Below are 6,177 nucleotides of genomic sequence, written 5' to 3'. Positions count from 1 at the left end.
CAGAGATATATATTGTTATAACATTAATTATATCTATGTTATGTATATAGTATATGTATACACGTTATAACCTACACGTATAGATATAACATTGATTTTAACATGTAAAACCACAGATCTATATTGATAATTTCACCCATATATATAGCTATTAATTCCACATCTTTTGTGAGTCACCAATTAACTACATTTGTAAGCTAAACCACAAAATGAAGGCTGCAAAATTCACTCATGTAAGATATAAAAGGATGCATCATGTAGTTGTTTTCCTCCAGGATAGTATCTTTAAAGTCTTTGCCAACTATTGTGAGAAAACTTCAACAATAGGCACATTGATTCAGACATGAAACAATGTGTAATGTACACACCAGAGTAGAATGTAAAGCAGTCATTTAAAGATGCATCTTGATATAGTTTAAAGGAAAACACCTTCACAAATTGAGTATCTCTGTTCAGTAAGTGTCTGGAATTGATTCAAATTTGCTTTGAAAGTTAAATAAAAACTGTCAGAGGTATTCCTGAAGCAGTGACTACAGAGTAATTTTAATGTTTGCTGGAGACACTTGAAGGTAAGAGAAAGAGTTCAACACCATTCAGGTTCAGGGGTTAATGAGGCAAAATATAAAGGTTGCAACCATCCTGAACCTGTGCTGTCTTTCACTTCCAGCTTCAGTATGACTGAACTAATAATGGGAGGGGAGGGTGGGGGGATAGTTTGGTGAGCTTTTATTTGTTTGTTTGGTGCTTTTTTTGATTATTGTTTTTTTCCTCTTGGGAGGTTTAGTGTTAAAATTCTGCCTCATGTTCATCAAATCCCAGCTCACTAATGCAGATCTTGGCATCCAAAATTCTACTACACAGCTTCCTATTGCATTTGGTCAAGTTGTAGTTTAGTTGTAAAACATCACCAGGGAAGTATTAAAGCTTTCAGGCTACCACCTCACAAAACAAATAGTGTCCAAAGGCAACTCCTAGAGGGAGCCACATTGTTTATATGTCTATGTCAATATGTTTTCCACTAATGGGCTTTTATCCTGATCAGCCAGAGAAGAGAACAGCAGGAGGCTGTCGGTGCATTTTTGTGTTCACATGAATGTTGTTTGTTATTTCTACCTGTGTTATCTGTGTGGCTGGCCAGGTTTATATCTTTTTATATACATATGTTGTTTACTTCTGTCTGTGTGCCTATGGGGAGTGGCTGTTCAGCCTTGCTAGTGGCTGAACGTTGAGCTGAAGCAGCCTCATCTCTATTGGGTTGCCAAATTCAGCCATTCCTACAAAACCAAACATTAATTCAGGGTGGAAGGGAGAGCAGAAGGTCTTTAGCCCAAATTCCTGCTCAAAGTAGGGTCAGCTATGAGAGCGAATCTTGTTGACCCAGACTTTCCAAAGTCAGGTCTTGAAAATTTCTCTGGGTAGCTTGTTCCAAAGCCTGACTGTCCTCATGATGAAAAGAAAAAATTCACTATAGCAAGTCAGAGCTGTGTTCCTCCCTTCCTCTCTACTGCTTTTGGCTGGAATAGACTTAATTTTCTTCACAATAGCTGGTATGGTGATATGTTTAGGGTTTGTGCTGAAAACAGTGTTGATAACACACTGTTGTTTTCGCTATTTCTGAGCAGTTCTTATAAGGAGTCAAGATCTTTTCTGCTTCTCACACCACCTTGTCAGTGAGTAGGCTGCAGGTGCACAAGAAGCTGGGAAGGGACACAGCTGGGACAGTTAAACCCAGCTGACCAAAGAGATATCACAAACCCTATGATGATGTGCTCAGCAATGAAATCTGGGGGGAGGAGAAAGAGTAGACATTCATAGTTACAGTGTTTGTCTTCCCAAGTAGATGTTATTAATGATGGAGCCCTGCTTTCCTGGACATGGCTGAACACTTGTTCCCCAACAGGAAGTAGTGAATCACTTCCTTATTTTGCTTTGCTTTCATGCACAACATTTGCTTTGTCTTTTTCTCAACCAAGGAGTTTCCTAACTTTTACCTTTCCGATTCTCTCCCCCATCCTTGGGAATGGCTGAGCTTCTGGCAAGGGTTAAACCACAGCACTTCCCCCTGAAAAAGCTAAATATTTTTAGAGGAATCCAGTTTCCTTCCAACATTAGAATAGCTTGAGAAGCTGATTGCTCTGACAGGGTCTACCACTTGGCTAGACTAAGGATATCTAGCTAGCAAATGATGTTTCATATACAGTTTGTGGTTTAGTGGATTAAGCCACAACAGCCAATACTTCAGGGCTGCAATGAGCATTCAGAACTCTTTGGAATATTAATAGTTTCTCTCTTGCTTTACAGCTTATACACACATTCACTGCCTTGGCAGATTCAACATGAATTCTTGCTGGCAAAAGTGTTTTATCTGCTTATAGATTCAGACTGAGAAGCCTTCCATTTGCCTTTGAGGTTTGGGGCGCATGAATGGAACGATCATAAAATTGTATTTGCTAACTGCTGAAAAAAAAACACATGAAAAAACTCCATTAAATGTTTTCAATTAGAGCTCTGGACATGTTATACCTATTATTTTCCAGTGATCCACTTTAGTAAGCAAAAATAATAGAGGCCATTAATACAACTTGAAAGTAAACTCTCCATCAGCAATTCCTAAAATGCCTGGTCTGAAGAAATTATATTTGTAAGATGAATGATGTACTATTACTAGAAATTGTTATTTCAGGTTTCCCAAGCTAGAAGGCAACTTAACTTTATACAATAATAGTTGACTTTGAATTAATTCTTTTCCAGAGCTTTTTTCAAGTAACCTAACAATTTACTTCAGTGTTGATCCCATGATATTCATATTACTCCATCTATTCTTCATTATTGACAAATGGAAATATAAAATTACATTAGTGATTCAAGTATGTCTAGATTTAGAACAACTTCAGAAGTCTAATTTCTAGCTAAAAAAACTGAACATGGAAGTTTTGATGATTGACAAACAATCCAGCAGTTTAAAGGAATGAGAGCCTTTTCCAAGGAAGAGTAGAGGGTACAGGGAAAAAAAATGTGCTTGAAAGTCTGGTGGTTTTAGGTTGTTTTGACATTTTATCTCTGTACTTTATTTTATGAACGTTTTGATCACTATCTGAGTGTGAAGCCTTTGTTGTCCGAAAAACTTGTCACTTAACTATAGGCATTACAGATGAAATAAGCCTATTAGATCATCTCATCCCTTTCTTTGTCAGTGCAAGATGATTTTCTTTGGTAAATTATCCAGTGCAGGCCTAGACAGAAAACAACTCAATTAAAAAAAATAACAACCCTAAACAAAATCTAAACCAAATCAAACCTGCAACCCCCTCTCCCTACAGAGATCTCATTTGTTTCATTTCTCATTTGTTTTCATTCTAAGTTGAAAGACCATTTAAAACTCATGAAAGGACAAAACAGATAGAAAAAGACCAATAGAAAACACATTCCACCAATGTGAAAACTCATTGGGAATTTGGAAAAAACTGAATTTCTTTTTCTTACACTGAGGGGATTTGAATGCACATTTCCCATCTCTTGGCAAAGCAAGAAGGTTGTTAACAACTCTGAAGAACCATGTCTCCCTTAAAGGCTCTTCTAGATTTCAAAAGAATGTACAGTTTAGGACTTCTTCAAATTTATTTCTGGTTTAATTTTACCAACATTAATGTGTAGTACATCTTATTTCATCTTGCTTATACATTAAGACCACCTTAAATAATTCCTCTCTCTCCTTGAAGTTTATAGCCTTTAAATATATGCAGATAGTTGAGATGTCCCTTCCCCCTTCCAGGCCTTGCTTAGCAAGTTATACATATTTATTTCTTTTAATCTTGCACTGTAAGTCAATCCTTTCAGCCCTTTAATAATTTATGTTGCTTTTCCTTGAATTTCCTCCAATCTGTCAAGATTTTTTCTAATATTGTTAGGCCTTGCATACTTCATTCTAGACATAAACTCAAATGTTGACAAGAGGAGAGATAGAAAGAAGGGAATGTCAGTAACTTATGTTTGCTTCTTCCTTTATTTTACATATTTGAAGTTTGGGGCTTTTTTCAGAATACTCAGAACAAATCTTGTTATTTCTCTACTCACAGTGACTGTACAGACTATATCTGGGTACTTATGGAAATACAAAAAATATTTCATGTCTTGTCCTCCATGAATGATCACCTGACATCAAAAGACTGATAAACTAATCAAAGCTGCAAACACAACTCAGATATCTGACAGCTGCAGGATCTCCAAACATAGAAATCTCCTCTCCAAGTTGGTGGTCCTACAAGCATTCAATGAAGTCCTCAAGTGAATATGGCTCAGTAGTTTCCAGTCTTGAAAGGTGATATGCTACACAGCAATCTGAGATGTACCAAACTTAACCAAATGAAACATTCTCTACAGCAGCTGTGCCTTAGACTACACAAGGAATTTAAGATGGTGCTTAATTTCACAAGACACTGTTGCAGGTCCATGTCAACAATGACTATGTTGGAGAGGACATCCTCACATCTACACCACTAGCCAGAGGTTAGGCAGGCTTACCAAGTGAGGTGGGTTTCAACACATGATCAAGCTCTTCACCAGACAAAAGCTATTTAGAGCTCACCAAGCTGCTGGAGCAGTGTGGGATTTGTTTCTTGTGAGTGATCATATTACCATCTGGAGAGATGCCACTGGAGGACTCTAATCCATTCTCAGGTGACGTGACACAGGGACCGTTGAAGAAATATTGCAGAATATTGAGTACTGAGACCAACCAAAGACCTAGTGATTGGGCTCTAAATGAGAGTGCTGGTTCAGACTGCCAGTGCAAACATTACCTCAGTGCTCAACTATAATTAGAAATCAAAGTTATGCAGGGGGAATGAACAGCAGGAAATGACAATTTATTCCCACTTCCAGTGTCTTAATATATGTCCTTGTTCATAAGAGTCCTTTAGTGATATTTGTTATTACATTAAGTGAATTGTGTGAGAAAAGAGACTTACCATGTCTAAATACATCATCTGCTTGCCTATTTAGCATCTCTCAGTTACCTCCCTAACTCTCAGTCTCAACTGCAGGAGACTCACAACAACAAGATGAACATTGTCTCTCTGCTAAATTGAGATTCAAATACATGTGTCTCAGGTGCTTTGGGGAAAAAAAAACAACAAACAACAACAACAAAAAAAACCCAAAAACCAACAAGAAATAACCCATCATAAAGCTCTATTTCGGTTATTTAAATAAAAGTTTGGTTTAAGATTTACCTTTCCATTTGAAACATTTATGGACATAAATTAGCTGCTATTTCAAACTATAATGAACATTTCTATTGGAGAACCTTAATTTTGATAATTCTTGCAAGTAAATCTTGATTTTTTTAAAAAAGAATCTTTGTTAAAGTAATTATTTCCACTCAAACTATTACAATTACAGAATTCTTCTCCTCAAAATACTGTATAATTAGGCTTTGTCCATAGTATTTGGCAGTAACGTAAGGATATCCTTGATGACACCAGTAAAAATACGTTACATACCCTTAAATGCCAAAAAGGAATGACCTATTGCCAGGAGAGAGTCTCTTGCAATAATCAGCTTTCGGAATTTGCTTTTTCTTTTCTACTCTATGAAATCTTCTATGTACTCTTAGTGCAGTTTCCTTTGGTGAAATATTTATTATTCTCATTTTGCAGTCTCAAGGTTTCTCTTCTTGGTTGTTTGATTTGTGTTTGTATATTTAACTAATGATTTGATGTTAGTGTTCTATTTCCCAGAGTTCAGTAATTGTTTTATTTTTCAGCAGTTTGTGGCATATGACCATGAGGTGATATTTTCTTTATTTGCTCTCTGTCCTTTCATTTATTATGTTTTCTTATAACAAGCTGCTGTATCCCAATACTTTACCTCTCTGTTTTTCAAATAGATTCAAAATATGCCTCCAAAATGCAACTATCCATTTTATACAGTGACACCACTCTTCATTTAGTGCAATCACATTTTAGTATATTACTGCCACATCATTCTCCTTTGGCACTTCAATAGATCTACAGTGTATACAGTACAGAAAGGACACAAACATGCCTGATATTGATAGCAGTGATGCTCCACCAGTCCATCCCATCCATATCCCAGTTTCCTCCTTGAAGTTATATCTAGCCTTGTGCTTTTTTACTCTGAAAATGTTCATTTATGCATTTAATCTATTCCTCTAGC

Source organism: Chaetura pelagica, unplaced genomic scaffold (genome assembly GCF_000747805.2).
Source record: "Chaetura pelagica isolate M959 unplaced genomic scaffold, ChaPel_1.0 scaffold46, whole genome shotgun sequence".
NCBI classification, from domain to species: domain Eukaryota; kingdom Metazoa; phylum Chordata; class Aves; order Apodiformes; family Apodidae; genus Chaetura; species Chaetura pelagica.
The sequence above is the reverse complement of the archived record's forward strand: the minus strand, read 5'-3'. Positions refer to the sequence as shown.